Source organism: Macaca mulatta, chromosome 9 (assembly GCF_049350105.2).
Source record: "Macaca mulatta isolate MMU2019108-1 chromosome 9, T2T-MMU8v2.0, whole genome shotgun sequence".
Lineage (NCBI taxonomy): Eukaryota > Metazoa > Chordata > Mammalia > Primates > Cercopithecidae > Macaca > Macaca mulatta.
The window spans coordinates 31,002,942-31,021,681 of record NC_133414.1 but is presented as its reverse complement, the minus strand read 5'-3'; the positions used below and the strand labels follow the sequence as shown (position 1 = coordinate 31,021,681).

General features: G+C 44.1%; 1 protein-coding gene across 32 annotated transcripts in view; it reads left to right on the top strand.

Moving 5' to 3' along the window:
* The window catches only part of LOC695267 (supervillin), a 271,952-nt gene that overhangs the window by 51,052 nt on the left and 202,160 nt on the right, over nucleotides 1–18,740 (top strand). For 4 of the 32 annotated variants that reach the window (XM_077946152.1, XM_077946144.1, XM_077946137.1 and 1 more), the window contains exon 1: nucleotides 794–1,094. The exons of 25 other annotated variants lie outside the window; for them this stretch is intronic. The gene's annotated coding sequence lies outside the window, so the exon portion shown is untranslated. Of the gene's footprint in view, nucleotides 1–793; nucleotides 1,095–17,358; nucleotides 17,474–18,740 lie in introns of those variants that run through there. 3 more of the 32 variants (XM_077946118.1, XM_077946140.1, XM_077946120.1) reach the window with 1 other exon arrangement.

Here is an 18,740-nt window from a genome sequence, read left to right as displayed (position 1 = left end):
TATCCTATGACCATTCCTGTAGCTAACATACACTTGAACCTAGAAAAGCCTATTTGAATTGTGACAGAATGTGTATACTCCTCTTTCCTCACCAAGCCCGTCTAATTCCAGGAAGAAGTGTTTCTCCTTCTTCCTTCTAAATGCAACATCATTTTTCCCTTTGCATGTTTCATTGGTTTGGTTCCTTTTATTAATTATGTGTGTAAAGGGTATCTCCTCACTGATCACTAGACAATAAGCTCCTGGAGCAAAAGGATTTCTTTCTGTTTTGGTTGCTACTTTATACCAGGAACCTAGAGCAGTGTCTGGAACTTAGTAGATCCTTGACAAATATTTACTTAATGAGATAACAAATGCATCTCTCTGGCTAAACTGAAAGCTTCTTGGGGACAGGAGGAGTCTCTTCGTCTGTCACTTCATCGATGGGCTGACACAGCAGCTGCCCTCTCCCCTGGCTAAGGGACTGTGGACTGAGATACCTACACGTGGGAACCTCTCTCAAAAGGGCTGAGGAGGGCGTGTGTTGTTGGAGGGGGTGTGACTAGAGGTTAAGATCTGCCAACATGCTGCTTAAGGTGTAGAAGATTCTTTCCAAGATGCATACAAATGAGATTTGGAAGAGATGCAAAGCCCAGAGCCAGCGTGGGTGTCCATGCTAGGACCTTTGACTAGCCAGGATCACCAGCCCCTCCCAGGAAACTGTCTGATGGGCCGAGGGAGGGGGGACAGGAAGGGCGTGTGCTGGGTGTCACAACGGAGCCTTCCCTTCAAGACAGGTCTGAGAGGAAGTGTGTGGTAAGTCACACGGAGGCAGAAGGTCTGTTCCTGATCAGGGTTAAGGTGCCCTTTTGGTCTCCCTTCCAAGCCTGTGTAAGAAGCCCTGCATCTGTTGAAATAAACAAATGAGACAAGGAAGCGCAGAGGCAGCAAGCCTTACTGCAATGTGCCTAGTGTGGTTTGCAGCAAGGAGGAAGTCCGACTGGTGGGAGCATCCAGCCGAGCTCTGATGATCTGATACCATCTTTGAGTAACTGCTGCCCGGAGGGAATGTTTTACTTTTTGGCTGCTTTTCCGATGTGATCATTAGGAAAGAGGTAGGCACACTTTTCCCCAACTTCTATGCTAAGCTTCTTTGTCTGGAAAGGAAATTTTAGGTGCAAGGACTTAAAGTTGCCTTCTTGTGAGCTGATACTTTTGAGACAGTCAGGAGGATGTTAATTTAATGAAATCATGAACTTATGCTTCTTATCTCCTCCTCCTCCTCCTCCTCATTCTTCTCTCTCTCTCAACATGCACACACACACACACACACACACCATTCCATCTTTAGAAGTCATCATGCCTTTGCATGTCATGCTTTGTGCTGTGGTGGCTGGAGACTCTCCAGCACCAGCTGTTCCTTAGGCTGTCATTCTGTGTGACATCCTTGCTGTTGACTTCTCATCCCTCCTCACCTGCATGTGCCCTAGATCTCACTTTCCTGCCCATCCTCTTTGGCTCATCCTCTTCTCTTCCCACACAATTCCCTTCTCCCTCCTTCCCAATTGTACCAGTCCTAGCCCCATTCCCTACCATGCCAATTACAAATGCAACCCCTTTATGACGGCTTCCTGCCCTACCTTCACAGGGAACTCACCTCTCTTCTGTCCTCCAGTGCTCTGAGCTTCTCCCATGAACTTTCCTTCTCCTGCTCCCGAGCCAGTTATTTGTGAGGCAAGCCCAGCAGGTGGTGTCCATGCCTGCTGGTTGCCTTCTCCTTCCCTGTCACTTTCCTTGCTATTTTTTTTTTTTTGAGACGGAGTCTCATTCTGTCGCCCAGGCTGGAGTGCAGTGGCGTGATCTCAACTCACTGCAGTCTTCACCTCCTGGGTTCAAGCTATTCTCCTGCCTCAGCCTCCTGAGTAGCTGGGATTACAGGCACCCACCACCACACCCAGCGCTAATGTTTGTATTTTTAGTAGAGACAGGGTTTTACTATGTTGGCCAGGCTGATCTTGAACTCCTGACCTGAAATGATCCACCTGCCTCGGCCTTCCAAAGTGCTGGGATTACAGGCATGAGCCTCTGCGCCCAGCCTCTCTTGCTATTTTTGATTTACCCTAAACTCCATTACCTTTCTTAAATGCATGGTATACTTTTTACAGCATAAATATTTGGTGATAGCCCTGAGGCTAAAGTGCAACATCGCAGCACGCATCTGGGCCCATCTGGTGTAGGCTCCCATCCCATGGTCCCCTGCCCATGCGCCATGCTGTAGTGTGTGTATTTCCTATCAGCTTTCTGAAAATACCAGGCTCCAGGCCTGTATTGCATATACCTCCTCTTCCTTCCCTCTTCCTTCTCAACTGGCTACATCTGACTGATCACTAAAGATGCCATTCAGGTGCCTCCTCCAAGAAGCCAGCTGGGTCAGGTGCACCTCCACTGGTGGGATGGGGAGAGTGGACAGAATGCCTATGAGAACATGTACCAGACTGTATGTTTCTGGTGCGATCTCCTTGACTAAACAGACTTTTATTATTACTGAGATAGGGTCTTATTCTATCACCCAGGCTGGAATGCAGTAGCACAGTCATGGCTCACTGTAGCCTCAACCCCTCGGACTTAAGAGATCCTCCCACCTAGGCCCCCCAAGTGGCTGGCATGACAGGCACATGCCACTATGCCTGGTTAATTTTAAATTTTTTATTTTTAGGAGAGATAGGATCTCGCTATATTGCCCAGGGTCTTGAACTCCTGGGCTCAAGCAGTCCTCCTGCCTGAGCCTCCCAAAGTGCTGGGATGAGCACTTACAGGTGTGAGCTACTGAGCCTGACCTGGACTTTTTTTTTTTTTTAATTTTAGATTCAGTGGGTACATGTACAGGTTTGTGACATGGATATTCTGTGTAATGGTGACATTTGGGCTTCTGTAAATGAACTTCTGTAAAGATGGAACTGGATCCCTGACCTCTAGCAGTACCACCCAACAGAAAGGTATTTAGAAAGTGGCTGGCTTGGCAGGGCATGGTGGTGTGTGCCTGCGGCCCCAGCTACTCAGGAGGCTGAGGTGCGAGAATCTCTAGAGCTTGGGCAGACGAGGCTGCGGTGAGCTGTGATCAGCGCCACTGCACTCCAGCCGGGGCAACAGAGTGGGACCCCCATCTCAAAACAAAAACAAAAAAAAAAAAAAGAAAAAGGAAAAAAAAGTAGCTGGCTTTCTAATCATTCATCTTCAGACTTTCCAATCTGTACTCAATGCTTTTGGTTTTAGATTTTTCTTTTTCTAGTAACATATTTGATGAAGAAGTCCCATCTGATGCAGAGGAGACTTGCATGCAGAAAGAAGTTGTCGCTGTTTCTTAAACTGTGGCTTCACTGGCTTCATTACCTACATCTTCTCTTCTCACAAATATATGTTGTTTGTATTTACCATGACATTTGAGAATTTAGTAAAAGTTAGTGGAGCAAGTTAGTCCCCTTAGTTGCCTACAAGCAGCTCTAAACCCAGGTGTTTTGTTTTGTTTTGTTTGTTTTTTTGAGACGGAGTCTCACTCTGTTGTCCAGGCTGGATTGCAGTGGCACAATCTCTGCTCACTGCAACCTCTGCCTTTCAGGTTCAGGCCATTCTCCTGCCTCAGCCACCCAGGTAGCTGGGATTACAGGCGTGTGCCGCCATGCCAGGCTAATTTTTGCATTTTCAGTAGAGATGGGGTTCACCATATTGGCCAGGCTGGTCTCGAACTCCTGACCTCTGGTGATCCACCCACCTCAGCTTCCCAAAGTAGTGGGATTACAGGCGTGGGCCACTGTGCCCGGTCACCCAGGTGTTTTTAATTTTATGCATGGGCTGCTACAAGAAAACCAATGCTGGGAGATGGTCATGCATTCAGCTTAGGTCACCTCAGGGTACCCTCAACATAAAATGTGAGAGGAGAGCTGCAGAAGCAATGGACAAGAAGAGAACATGGGTTTTAATATCCCCCACACATCTTCCATCTTCTACTCTGCTCACTAATTTCATTTTGAACAAAAGCCTGTTGATTCTTCTTACTCAGGCTAGTTTCCTGCATTTACTGAACAGAATTCCTCCAGGGAACGGCCTCTTGGCTAAATCAACATACACCTGTCATTCACAGATGCAGGGCTCTAGCAAGATTCTAGAGCAGGGTCCCCAACCCCCGGGCCATGGATCGGTACTGGTTTGGGCCTGTTTGGAACCTGCACAGCAGGAGGTGAGCAGCAGGTGAGCCAGTGAAGCTTCATCTGTATTTGCAGTTGCTCCCCACTGCTTTCATTTCCCCCTGAGCTCCACCTCCTGTCAGATCAGCAGCAGCGTTAGATTCTCATAGGAGCATGAACCCTATTGTGAATTGCGCGTTTGAGGGAGCTAGGTTGCGTGATCCTTATGATAATCGAATGCCTGCTGATCTGCCACTATCTCCCATCACCCTTAGATGGGACTATCTAGTTGCAGGAAAACAAGCTCAGGGCTCCCACTGATTCTACATTATGGTGAATTGTGTAATTATTTCTTATATATTACAGTGTAATAATAATAGAGATAAAGTGCACAATAAATGTAATGCACTTGAATCATCCTGAAACCATCCCCTCCAACCCCCGGTTCATGGAAAAATTGTCTTCCACAAAACCAGTCCCTGGTGCCAAAAAGACTGGGGATTGCTGTTCTAGAGCCTTTGTCTTTCAGATAAGGTAGACCCTGGCTTCACTTCTAAAAGGAAGATAAATGACTTTCTAGTGATATTGCCCATTTTAAACAAATGTTTCTGCACCTTAGACTGAGGGCAGGTAGGCAGGGTCATTGCTGGAGTGGCTTCCTGCTTGAACATTGTAGTTTCTTTGAGTTGAAGGTAGAACATTAAGATGTGATCACTGAAGGATGAGCATCAAGCACAAATGAGCTCCTGACATAGTTTACACAGCACTTGGATAGAAAGGGCCATCCCTTTCCCTCTTTCCTTATGGAATTGGGAATCTGACAGTAAGTGGCCAATGAAAATGTATCCTGGCTGGTCACAGTGGCTCTTGCCTGTAATCCTAGAACTTTGGGAGGCTGAGGATGGAGGATCGCTTGAACCCAGGGGTTGAGAGCAGCCTAGGCAACATAGTGAGACCCGTTTCTATAAAAACATAAAAATTAGCTGAGCATAGTGCTGCACAGCTATAGTCCCAGCTACTTAGGAGGCTGAGGCAGGAGGATTACATGGGCTCCATTACCTGGAGCCCAGGAGTTTGAAGCTGCAGTGAGCTATGATCGTGCCACTGCACTTCAGCCTGGGCAAGAGTGAGATCCTGTCATTCTGACCCAGGTGTTACTCTAAGCAGCACCGACAACCTTCATGGCTGGGCTGTGCTTGGTTCTCCTGGCAAAATTTTTTCTTTGGTTTGGGGATATCGCCAGTACATGACAAGACACAGGGGCACGAGGAATGGAGACCTTCCAGCATCTTTCGCGTTGCATGCTTGGAAACACTACTTGGGGGTGGAAAGTGAATGCATCTTTGTGGCATCTGAGTTCTCAGCAAGAGGTGTGTGCTGAGCTGAAGGCAAAAAGGGAAGGGGTAGAATTTTATAGAATAGGACATCTGGGGCATTCACAGGGAGGGAGATTCAATCCTATTCATTCCCTGGAGTTATTTCTCTTTCCTTAAGTTTACACTTTTTAAATTTGAAATTGAGATATGACCACATTTAAATAGCAATGATGAAACATGTAGTTGATCCAGTTACTTTGTCATCCTTTATTTAGAAATGTTCCTAAGTAGTAAGTGATCTCTAGTCCAGGAGGCAGATGGGTTCTGATGACCTGGGAAGAACTCTCTTGTTACCAAGGCTAAATCTCAACAGATGTTTCCAAGACCCAAGGGTCACGGCTGTGTGCCAGTAGGAAAAGAGAGGTGGAAAATCTCCTCCATACAGCCAAATGGGTGTTACATGCTAGGCAAATGCCAACCTAAATGTAGCCCTTTATGTGGTCAAGGCTGTTGTCAAAAGCAGAAAGAGCTAGCTCTAATTTATCCAAACCAATGTCCAGCTCAGCGTTCCAACTGCCAGCTGCTCCGGCCCCTTAAGGTGATAACTCAGGACCCAGAGTGACCTCTCTTGCTCCATTGGAGCCAGCCAAACCCTTGTGGTTCTTTTTCCTACTTACCTTTGACAAGAGGAAATCTCTGCAAACCTGTGTATGCAGTTCCAGAAACATGTTTTACTTTATCATCATGCTGAAAGACTGCTTTGTAAGTTCTCTGCACTGGGGGTAAGCTGGCTAGCATTTACCAAGTATTTTTGTATAGCAAGTTAGTCTTTGCTCTTAAAGAGTTATATCGTGCACACACACACACACACACACACACACTTTTTTTCCCCACTTAAAAACAGAAGAATGAATGAATGTATGTATGTTTAGGTGACACAGAGAGGCAATGTTACCAAAACACCAGGGGTTTGTTCTTGATCCTGCTGCTGCTCGCCACATAGAAAGCCAATCACTGAGACAATCAGTATTGCCAGGAAAGAAGGCTTTATTCAGGTGCTGCAGGTGAGGAGATGGGAGATCAGTCTCAAATCCATCTCTCTGACTGACTAAAATCAAGGGTTTATATAGCAGGGAAGAAATGTAACCATGCCTGGGAACAGGAATTACGGAGAGGTAAGGATGAGGAATTGGTCAACAGGAAGCAGGGGGGTCAGTAGGTATCATGATGGGTGAGGGGTCTGGTGTTTTATTGCCTAGATGCAGTGATCTGGTGAGTTGCAGCTCCTCGATACTATCTCAGAGGACTGATGGTTGGTTTCCTGAGAAAGGAGCTCAGATAAGACAAATGTAACTTTCTCAGGTTTCAAGATTGGGAAGGGTCCATTTCTATGTTTAAAATCATAAACATCAGTCCTGTGGGCAATTGGGCTGATCAGGCATATAGCAATAAGATACCCATGAATACATCTTTACTATCATGAACACATCTTTGTGTAACACTTGGGTGAAGACTGGAGGAAAGGGCATGGTTTTTCTATTGGGAGGGTGGATAAGGGGGAGAAACATTATTAGTTTTATTCTTAGAACAGTTGAGGGTGAAGATGTAACATGGCTTGATGGACAGGAAATGGAAGCTTGCTACAGTGGGACTGGTGGAAGAGGAGAGGTGTGCCTTGTGAGGTTCTGCGGGTCTGCGTGGGTGGGAGTAGCTTGGACAGGGCTGGTTTCTTCTTCTTTTTTTTGTTTGTTTTAGAGACAAGGTCTCACTCTGTTGCCCAGACTGGAGTGCAGTGGCGCAATTGTAGCTCACTGTAACCTTTAATTCCTGGGCTCAAACGATCCTCCAGTCTCAGCCTCCTGAGTAGCTAGGACCACAGGCATACACTACCATGTCCAGCTAATTGGTTAACTTTTTATTTACAGAAATGGGGTCTTGCTATGTTGCCTAAGCTGATCTCAGACTCCTAACCTCAAGCAATCCTCCCACCTTGGCCCTGCAAAGTGCTGGGATTACAAATATGAGCCTATTGTGCCTGGCTGAGGGCTGGTTTCTATAAATGGTGGTATGCCAGGCTTCATACTGGGGCCATGCATGTGGACTGGGCTCATTGGCCTGATTGCTCTAGCGATATGTGGGGTAGGAAGAATCATGCCCCCATCTCCTCCTCTTCAAAAAATGTCCACATCCCAACCCTGGAAGCTGTGAATATGTTCAGTTATATGGCAGTTGGGAATTAAGGCTGTGAGTCAGCTGTCCTTGAGATGGGGAGATTATCCTGGACTATCCAGGTGGGACCTTTGTAATCACAAAGGTCCACGGAAGTGAAGAAGGAAGTCAGGAGAGTCAGTGTCAGAGTGATGCCATGGGACACGGTCTTCAGGGCTGTTGCTGCCTTGAAGATGCAGGAAGGGGCTGTGAGCCAAGGAATGCAGGTGGCTGGACAAGGCAAGAAAATGGATTCTCTCTGAGAGCCTCCAGCAGAAATGAGGCCCTGCCAACACCTTGACTTGTAGCCCAGTGAGACCCAGACATCTAACAACTAAAACCATACATAAGAATTTGTGTTGTTTTAAGTCACCATGTACATAGTCATTTGTTACAGCAAGCTATAGCAAACAATCCAAATGGAGACCTGTCTCTAGTTTGGAAATGCGAGACATTCTTATTTATTTGTGGAATATAATATAATGGAAAATTTATGGAATATAAATAACTCCAAGAAGATTCTTGTCAACATTAATTCTGAGATTTTTCTAAGCTAATTTATTTTACTACAGTAAGGCCAGGAACTTTATTGCTTTGCTGTTGTCTCCTCACTGCCTCAATCGGTGACTAATTCATTCCTTTTTGAATGAATGAATCTTTTCTAACCAAACCCATGAAAAACGCTAAGAAACACCCCGCCACCTTTTTTTGAGACAGAATCTCATTTTGTCACCCAGGCTGGAGTGCAGTGGTACGATCACAATTCACTGCAGCCTCAACCTCCCAAGTTCAAGCTATCCTCCCCACTCAGCTTCCCAAGTAGCTGGGACCACAGGTGCACACCACCATGTCCGGCTAATTTTTAGTTTTTTTTTTTTTTTAGAGATCAGGTCTTGCTGTGTTGCCTAGGCTGGTCTCAAACTCCTGGGCTCAAGTGAACCTCCTGCCTTGGCCTCCCAAAATCCTCTGATTACAGGTGTGATCCACTGTGCTTGGCCCCACCTTTTCAAAAAAAAATTTATGCTAAAGGGTATCACTATTAGTAGAAATGTTAAATTGAGGCTCTTGTTACAGACAAGGCATATCATACTTTGCATTATCATTCAAAGATGAGAGGCTTAATTAGAGAATTTTCTACAGTTGGGTTTTAACAAGAGCCGTTATTACTTCCTTAGGGTCTAAGAACTTCTTGGTGCCTACACATGGTTGAAATGTTAACCCTGTCCTTTGCTGCTTAGCAAGACTGCTGTAATGCTGATATGGTTTGGCTTTGTGTCCCCAACCAAATCTCATCTCGAAATTGTAATCCCCACACATCTAGGGAGGGACCTGATGGGAGGTGATTGGATCATGGAGGCGGTTTCCCTCATGCTATTCTTGTGATAGTGAGTTCTCACAAGATCTGATGGTTTAAAAGTGTTTGGCAGTTCCCTCCTAGCTCTCACTCTCTCTCTCCTACTGCCATGTAAGACATGCCTTGCTTCCCCTTTGCCTTCCGCCATGATTTTAAGTTTCCTGCGGCTTCCCCCACTATGCAGAACTGTGAGTCAATTAACCCTCTTTTCTGTATAAATTACTCAGTCTCAGGTAGTTCTTTATAGCAGTGTAAAAATGGACTAATACAAATACATAGCAAGTTAGGACCTTAAGTCAGTGATTAAAAAAAAAAAGTATTCACTATTTGTGAAACTCAGCTTGGAATATCTGATATTATTTACTAACATATAATTAATGGTCATTGCACAGCATCTTTTAGAATAAGAATATTCCTAGTGTAGATTTATTTCTTCAATCATTCTCTAAAGAAATCTTTGCTAAGGCAGGTCACAGTAGCTCATGACTGTAATCCCTGCACTTTGGGAGGCCAAGGTGGGTGAATCATCTGAGGTCAGGAATTCAAGACAAGCCTGGCCAACATGGTGAAATCCCATCTCTACTGAAAATACAAAAATTAGCTGGGTGTGGTGGTGGGTGCCTGTAATCCCAGCTACTCGGGAGACTGAGGCAGGAGAATTGCTTTAACCTGGGAGGCTGCAGTTGCAGTGAGCCGAGATCACACCACTGCACTCCAGCCTGGGCAACAGAGTGAGACCCTGTCTCAAACAAACAAACAAACAAACAAAAACTTTGCTAAGATCCTGCTGTGTGCCAGGCACTGGAGAAACAAAGATAAATAAATAATATATGGAATTTTTTCCAGAGGAAGCCACATTCTAAATTCTAAGAAAGATAAGTGAGTAGCTCAAGAGAACATGGAATAGCAGTGATAAAATAATTTAGGGAGCCAAGAGGAAGGAACTTCCCACTTTGCAGGGAAAGTGCAGCAGAGAGGAGGAGATATTTGTACCTAGTACTGAAGCACAAGGAGGAGCATAGCAAATGGAAGGAATAAACATTATTAATTGCCTACTGAATACCAGGCACCATGCTGGGCACTTATGTGTGTAATTTTATTACTTAAGTTTTACCCTAAGGAAAATTGGATTTAGTTAAGTAACTTTGCAAAGCCATCTAGAGTGGCATTTCTATTTTTTTCTTTTTTCTTTTTTTAGAGACAGGATCTTGCTCTGTCGCCCAGGCTGGAGCACAGCGGCGTGCTCACGGCTCGCTGCAGCCTCAACCTCCTACGCTTAGGTGATCCAGGGTGGCATTTCTGGTTATTGTCTTAGACGTCATTGGTTTTAACACTCTAGAGGAGAGATTGGCAAACTGTAAAGGGCCATATTATAAATGTTTCAGGTTTTGTGGACCATACAGTCTTTGCTCTAGTTATTCAACATTGACACTGGAACATGAAAACAGCGATAGGTAATACAGAAATGAATGAGCATGGCTGTGTTCGAATACAACTTTATTGGCAAAAATTGGCAGTGATCTGGCCCACAGGTTACAGTGTGCTGACCGTGGTCTAGAAGAGCAATTGCAGGTACCATTTTGTTTGGGGATGTTTGTGGAGAGGGAGCCTATAGGTTTCATTAGCTTCTTAAGTGGGTCAGCAACTACTGGGATTTCTGGTCAGTGACAGTTTCAGAATGTATTATAGAACCTCACAGAGAAATGATAGCAGGCGGGATTAATAATAGAGATTCAGACTGACCCAATTTTCTAGCATTTTACATCATAGGGATTAATATTTTACAGACCTCTGAGAATCCAGATATAATACATCTTTAGGTCATTAGAGAGGAGTCCAAAGAGAAAACCACACTAATTCAGTCTTGGCAGAGGGTTTGACATTGTGTGGCCATGTGTATAGTTTAACTTGGAGATTAAAAAAAAATAGGAATAGAGATGATATGTCTGGAGCCATTGGAAAGAAATAAGGTAAATATCTGAATGGATGATCTAGGAGAAGCCTAGAGTATACAGCCTCTGTCTATCCTGCTGTCTTCTGGAAAGAGGCAGAAACAGCTGGTTAGTGTAGGAAGGGAGGGGATATGTGATCGGAAGTCCCAGCTTCAGTTTGGAAAAGCAGAATGCATCCTTGACATCTTAAAACAATAAGCCAGAAAAATCTGTGTTGAATAGTTGATACTGTGGGAAAAGTCACTAAGTTCAGAGATTTGAGTAAGGAATACTTTAGAGCAAAACAGCAAATTTTCTTTTAAGAACAGATCTTTCCAAAGCATATCCTGAGAGATGTAGTGTGGTGGGAAAACACCTGGGAAAACCAATAAAGGATTTCCAAAATGTTATTGAAAGGAAACATTGGGAAGTTGTTGAAGGCATCTATCCCGGGGCTACGTGACTAAAAGGAGATTTTTCTCTTGGCTGATAATGGAAGGGTGGATAAGTAAGGTTACTTTGGGGAGCTAATTTCTTTTGAGTAAAATTTTCAAAAATGAAAAGCAGATGAAGTTTTTAAGATGGGTTCAAGGTTTAGACGGTTCCAGCTGGATTGAAACATTTTCTCCTTAACAGAGGAAATAGATGAAAAGTGAAGTCGGTGCCTGCAGTCTCTGGGGTCTCTGCGCCTGGTGTTCCAAAGTGGATTTTGATCTGGTCCCTCATCAGACTCTGCTGTTGCTCTTAGGGTTGGATAGGAGGAAAGCGGGAGGAAAAGATGGAAAATAGAGGAGTTGATGGACTCCTGGAAGAAGCACATGTTAGCCAGACATAGTTATTCCAATCAAAACAATTTAAACTTTCCCTTCCATTTTGAATCCTGGGCATGATTCCTGTCTTGGATGAAACAGATGTGATTCTGGGATGTGTACAAAATCATATAATATGGAGGCTGAGCCTTGCTGGCTTTCCTGCCACTGCACTTCACTCTAACTTGCCGGGATCAATTCGATCCTGTTTTACATTCTCTTGTTGTTTCTGGCCTCTTTCTAGATGAAATGCAGCTTCGTAAAACTCAGAGTTTCCTCAACCTATAAATCTTAGGACAGCTGAAGAGAATAATCTGTAAAGCCGATAAATACTTTGATATGGATTATGTCAAACAAACGATGTTTGCACAAAAGACTTTAACATGTAAACCAATTAAAGATTCTTGTCACTTGACTTCTCTTTCCCATCAGACTAAGCGTTTGTGTCGCAGAAATGTGACAGAAAGTACCCACCACACTCTACAGCCTGGCTGACATGCTTTTGTTTTAGCAAGGGTTAAATAAAGGGGCTCTTCAAAGCACTGATGATCTATTTTATAAAGCTTTGAAGCTTTCATTAGCTTCACTGGAAATCTTTGTTTCCTGGAAAGTTCTCTAATGGAATATATCGCTTCTCACAGAAATCCATTTCTTAGCTGTATACAGTCAGTGGCCTAGTTGGTGGAGATGCTATCGCAAGATTAAATTAATACCTAAACTGGTCCTGAGTCAACTATTTCCATTGTAAAATGTTTAAAGTCTTAAGGTTTAAAACTGTCGGGGTCAAATTAACCTTTTCTTTATCTTTTTATTTTATTTATTTATCTTTTTTGAGATGGAGTCTCACCCTATCTCCTAGGCTGGAGTGCAGTGGTGCAATCATAGCTCACTGCAACCTCGACCTTCTGGGTTCAAGTGATCCTCCCTGCTCGGCCTGCCAGGTGGCTGGGACTACAGGTGCATACCACCATGCCCAGCTAATTTTTAAATTTTTTGTAGAGACAAGGTTTCCCTGAGTTGCCTAGGCTGGTCTTGAACTCTTGGGCTAAAGTGATCCTCTCATCTCAACCTCCCAAACTGCTGAGATTATAGGCGTTGCCACCATGACCGACAGCTTTCCTTTATCTTAAATCACATCACTAACTCCCAGAGAGTGATATCAATACATTTTCCAGCAATTCAAGTGGCTGCTAACCTGCTTCATCCCAACGTCTCGATCTCCATCTCCATCAACGGCACCTTCGTTCACTCAGTGACCCAGGCTGACTGCTTCTCATTGCCTCCACTGTCACCTCCCAGCCCAGGGCCATCGTCTCTGTCAGTAGAGCTGTGGGGGCCTCCTATAGAGCTCCATGCTTCTTCTCATCCACTTTCCTGTCTACCCATTCCCCAAAGTCTGTTTTCCTCAGAGCAACTACAGTGAGTCTTTATAACTAAGTTGAGATTATGTCACTCTCTTGTTTTTATCCAACTGGGGCTTCTAGAAACTCTGAGAATAAACTCCAAAGTCCTGGCCCCAGAGCCTGTGTGGCCAGCACTCAGCCATCACTGACCAACACTTCCTGCTGGCTACCCGGGCTCTCTTCCTTTCACTCTCTGCACGCCAGCCAGACTGGCCACTTTGCAAGTTTCTTGCACATACCGGTCATACTCTCATCTCAAGAGGTGGAAGTTGGCGCTTGTTCTTTCCCCCAGTGAAACTCTCCCTGCAGATGTGCCCCAGCCTTCTTCCCCAGTTCTTCTGGGGGCTCTGCTCAAATGGTAGCTCCTCAGAGACATAGACCACTTTATCTAAAACAGAATCCCCCATCCTCTTAGTCTACCTTTCCTTCCCTGCTCTTATCAGCTGACGTTCAGTCTCTTAGGGATCAATGCGTATATTTGTCCATTCATTTATTTATTTGTCAGTTACTCCCAAGAGAATGTGAGCTCCATAGAGACATGGACATTGGTTTATCATTGTACCTGTAGTGCCTAGAACAGTACTCAGCACACGTGGGCAACCAGGAGTACTGACTCTAGAAAAAAACCAGAATCCTTCACATTGTTTTTGGTCTGGGTATGTAGACTGAATCGTAGTGCAGTTATGTTTTTTCAATAGTACAGTGATTTGAAAAAATCTTTCTGCCCCACTAAAGGTTTGCCATTTGACAGGTTTATTTTAGATTTGGCCGGCGCAGTGGCTCACACCTGTAATCCCAGCACTCAGGGAGGCCGAGTTGGGTGGATCACCTGAGGTCAGGAGTTCGAGACCAGCCTGGCCAACACGGTGAAACTCTGTTTCTGCTAAAAATACAAAAATTAGCCAGGTGTGGTGGCATGTGCCTGTAGTCCCAGCTACTTGGGAGGCTGAGACAGGAGAATTGCTTGAACCCTGACGGCAGAGGTTGCAGTGAGCTGAGATGGCGCCATTGCACTCCAGCCTGGGCAACAGAGTGAGACTTCGTCTCAAAGAAAAAAAAACTATCTTAGATTTTACTTCTTGCCTGAAGATTTTAGCAGTAACCTTGACTTACTTTCAACATAATTCAACATTTGGATCGTAGTACCTGATTATGTCAGTGAGTTAGCGGTTTTGTAGGCCTCATCTGTGTAGACAGACAGCTACTGGATCCTTTCTGCCTTCTTTCCTCGGTGATGAGCAGGTGCATACTTAGCATGAGGGGAAACAGCCCCATATTCCTCTATTTTTTTTTCTTTTTTTGAGACAGGGTCTCACTCTGGTGCCCAGGCTACAGTACAGCACTCCTCTATTTTTAATACATGATAATTCCCATTATTATCTAAACACTCAAGAGGTTGCTTTAAGAAATGTTATATGACTAAGGGAGCTTTACTCTCTAAAAATAAATAACTAATAATCTTCCTGTAAATATAGAGTGAGAAGAAATTGGAGCTGGGAGTTAGTAAAGGAAGTTACATACATGGTTTGTAGAACCTTTAGAAGATGACAATAGCCCTATTCCATGAGATGATTTTATTGGCATCATTTCTCTGAGCTACTTTTAGAAAGTCAGATTTATTGGTATATAACTCATATATAATAAAATTGCCTCTTTTTAGTGTACAGTTTATTTATTTATTTATTTTTTTTGAGAGACAGGGTCTTGCTGCATCATCCAAGCTACAGTACAGCACCACAGGTATGGTTCCCTGCATCCTTAAACTCCTGGGCTCAAGCAGTCCTCCCGCCTCAGCCTCCTGAGTAGCTAGGACAGTAGGTACACACCGCACCACTACTCCTGGCTTATTTTTATTTTTTGTAGAGACATGGTCTTACTATGTTTCCCGGGCTTGTCTTGAACTCCTGACCTCAAATGATCCTTTCCTCTCAACCTCCCAAAGTGTTGAGATTACAGGTGTGAGCCACTGCACCTGGCCCAGGTCTGTTTTGATAAGCCCATACCATTGTGTAACCACCGCCATAATCAAGATGTAAATATCCATCATCCTGAAAAAGTTCCTTTTTGCCCCTGTGTCATCAGTCCCCACACTCAGCCCCCAAACCCTGGCAACGACTGCTGTTTTCTATCCCTATAGTTTTGCCTTTTCCAGAATGTTATGCAAATGGAGTCACACAGGATGTCTTTTGAGTCTGGCTTCTCTCATTTAACATGAGGCCCTTAAGCTGATCACATTGTTGTGTGTCAACAGCAGTTCCTTTTTGTTGCTGAGTCGTGTTCCATTGTATGGCTGTAGTTTGCTTATTCACTCACCAAAGGACTTTGAGATTGTTTCCATGTTTTAGTGATTATGAATAAAACTCCGGTTCCATTTATGAGTAGATTTTTCTGGAAACATAAGTTTTCACTTTCTCTTCTTCACTGTAAATACATAGGGTGTGGAGTTGCTGGTTCATATGGTAAGTTTAACTTTATGAAAAAAGGAAGAAACACCTGCTCGGCTGTTTCCCAAAGGACCCGTGCCGCTTTTTTGAATTCCAAGCAGCAAAATGTGAGAGCTCCTAGTTGCTTCAGAGCCTTCAAGCACTAACGCTCTGTATTAGTCTTTTCTCACGCTGCTAATAAAGACATACCCAAGACCGGGATATTATAGAGGAAAGAAGTTTAATGGACTCTATGGGAGCTACAGTTCAAGATGAGGTTTGGGTGGAGACACAGCCAAACCATATCATGCCCAGTGTGATTTTCTTCCTTGAAGAGAAACCTCGGAATATGACTTTCCCCTTTCTTCCCTCAATTTTGTGTTCCCATCCTTCTACTTAAAACTTCAAATTACTTTTGCTTAAAAGTCCTTCTAGCTTCACTATTGCCTGAGTTTCTTTTTTCCTTCTCTGCACATAACAGTGTGTTGTACTCTGGAGATGCTAAGTGCACATCTGTTTCACTTGGGTGTAGCAAACTAAGTAAAACTGAGCTCAAGGGTAATACCCACCCTTAGTGAGACCTTGGCGTAAGTGTACCAGGCTCACTGGTCGTCTGTACGAGGCGGTGGACTCCTATCCGCAGATCTAGGGAGAGATCCCTATCATGTCTTTCCAGGCAAAAAGGTATCCTTAGGTGTGGGATATAAAACTGTGTTGGGGCTTTCTCAGTGACAAAGATCCCTTTTGCCCCTGGCAGAGAAGTCAGGTGCAAGTCTCTATGCTTATTAAAAGGCATATAGATTTATCCTGGAGATACTATGAAGGATGTTGTGAAATCTTGTGAAAACCTTTTGACCTCTCTGAAAGCTTTTGTATTATTTTTTGAAAGAGTGGAACATCAGAGCATAATGGTTAGGAGTAGGCCAGGTACACAGTGGCTCATGCCTGTAATGCTAGCACTTTGAAAGGCTGAGGCAGGAGGATCACTTGAGGCCAGGAGTTTGAGACCAGGCCTGGGCAACATAGTGAGACCCCATCTCTATAACAAATAAAAAATTAACCAGGCATGATGGCATGCGCCTGTAGGGCTGGCTACTCTTGGGAGGCTAAGGAGGGAGGATCCCTCGGTAACATGCATCCAGAAGGCATCACTTAAACCATGAGAAAGGAGGTGAAGGTCATCCAGGATCAATCAGGACCCATCCCCTTTTTTCCTCCATTATGGGGGTTGATAGACAGAGAGTCTGAAGAGTGAACTGGATCTCTTAGTGTATATTTGTCTTACCAAACATAGTTTGCATAGCAGTAGGTTTGTTTTGTTTTGTTTTGTTTTGTTTGAGACGGAGTCTCGCTCTGTTGTCCAGGCTGGAGTGCAGTGGTGCAGTCTGGGCTCACTGCAAGCTCCGCCTCCTGGGTTCACTCCATTGTCCTGCCTCAGCCTTCCAAATAGCTGGGACTACAGGCACCCACCACCACGCCCGGCTAATTTTTGTATTTTTAGTAGAGACAGGGTTTCACCTTGTTAGCCAGTATGGTCTCAATCTCCTGACCTCGTGATCCACCCACCTTGGCCTCCCAAAGTGCTGGGATCACAGGCGTGAGCCACCGCGCCTGGCCAGCAGGAGGTTTTTAAGTTTGGTATTTGTTGTCCACCTAGACAAAAAAGAGCAAGACCTAGTGTAGTAATTTATTTTCATGAAAATGTGCACCTGTGAAGTCAGTAGAGAGCAACAGAAAATATTTGCCTTCGCCAGGTGCTGAATTGCCTGGATTGCAACTGTTTGGGATTCAGGAGTCCAGAGACGGATCAGCATACCTCGAGATACCACGATTGCTTTGACTCTACTGCGAGCTGCTGGGGAGACCATGGTTTGTCTCTGTTTTTTGTTTTTTTTTTTTTTTTGAGACAAGATCTTGCTCTGTCACCCAGGTTGGAGTGCAGTGGTGGCAATCACAGCTCACTGGAGCCTCGAACTCCTGGGCTCAAGAGATCCTCCCATCTCAGTCTCCTGAGTAGCTGGCACTACAGGCTTACTTAAAAAAACTTTGTAGAGATAGGGTCTCACTGTGTTGCCCCAGCTGGTCTTGAACCCTGGCCTCAAGCGATTCTCCCACCTCAGTCTTCTAAAGTGCTGGGATTATAGGCATGAGTCCTTGCTTCTTTCTTAGTTCTCTTTTTATTGAGGTGGCTGCATGAATCTTGTCTCCTGGACCTTTCTGTAAAAATATACTTATGTGATTATATGATTTGCAAACTTCTTCAGGTTTGAGGACTGTTGGAGGAAATCATGGTGTTCTTTGAGGCACACTGAAATGTTGAAATGTTGCACTCTGTTTTTCTGTTTACAGCTTAGCTCATTATATGCTTTATCATCATATATACAAATGTATGCATCCATATACGTATGTGTGCATATGTATGCATATCTATATATAATTACCAAATACAAAATTGACTGTTCTCTAATGGGTAGATGGTTTTGTTGATTTGGCATTTTATTTATTTACTTTTTACGAATGTTCAAATAACAACAACTATTATTATTATTATTATTCCTGTGGCTAATTCAACCCTGGATGGCTGAGAATTAGCTGTAATTGTTATTATTTATGATCAAGATCAGGCATTTGGCATGAATTAACGAGAGAGGGAGAGTTTTCTGAGGATGAATCCAGGTAGCCAGAGAAGGTCTCCTGCTATAGACAATATAAAATCATATTCACACATACATGTATCTGTCACACACCAACCTGAATTTTTCTTCAATGTTTGCTACTTATTTATTCATTTTCTGGTTGCTATTAAGCAAGTGGTAGGAGCCATCAAAAAAACATACATTTGAAAAAAATTATGAATATACATTTTGAAAAAGTGTATGAGAGATTCTTAAAGTTGAGAATTCTGCCCGTTACCTTAATTTTTCCACTTGTGATTTTGGTTAATACCCATATCCCTGAAGCAGAACATCTCCCAGGGGTTTGCAGGAGTGTACTAAAAAATGTACGAGGACCTGATGTTTCCTTTTCGGAACTGTGGTGTCATGGGATACATGGGAAGGTCACCCAGTGGCAGCATAAAGCCCATCAAATGGGGAACGTGTCCCGTAGGAAGATATCCCCAAGGACAGGGGGTGGT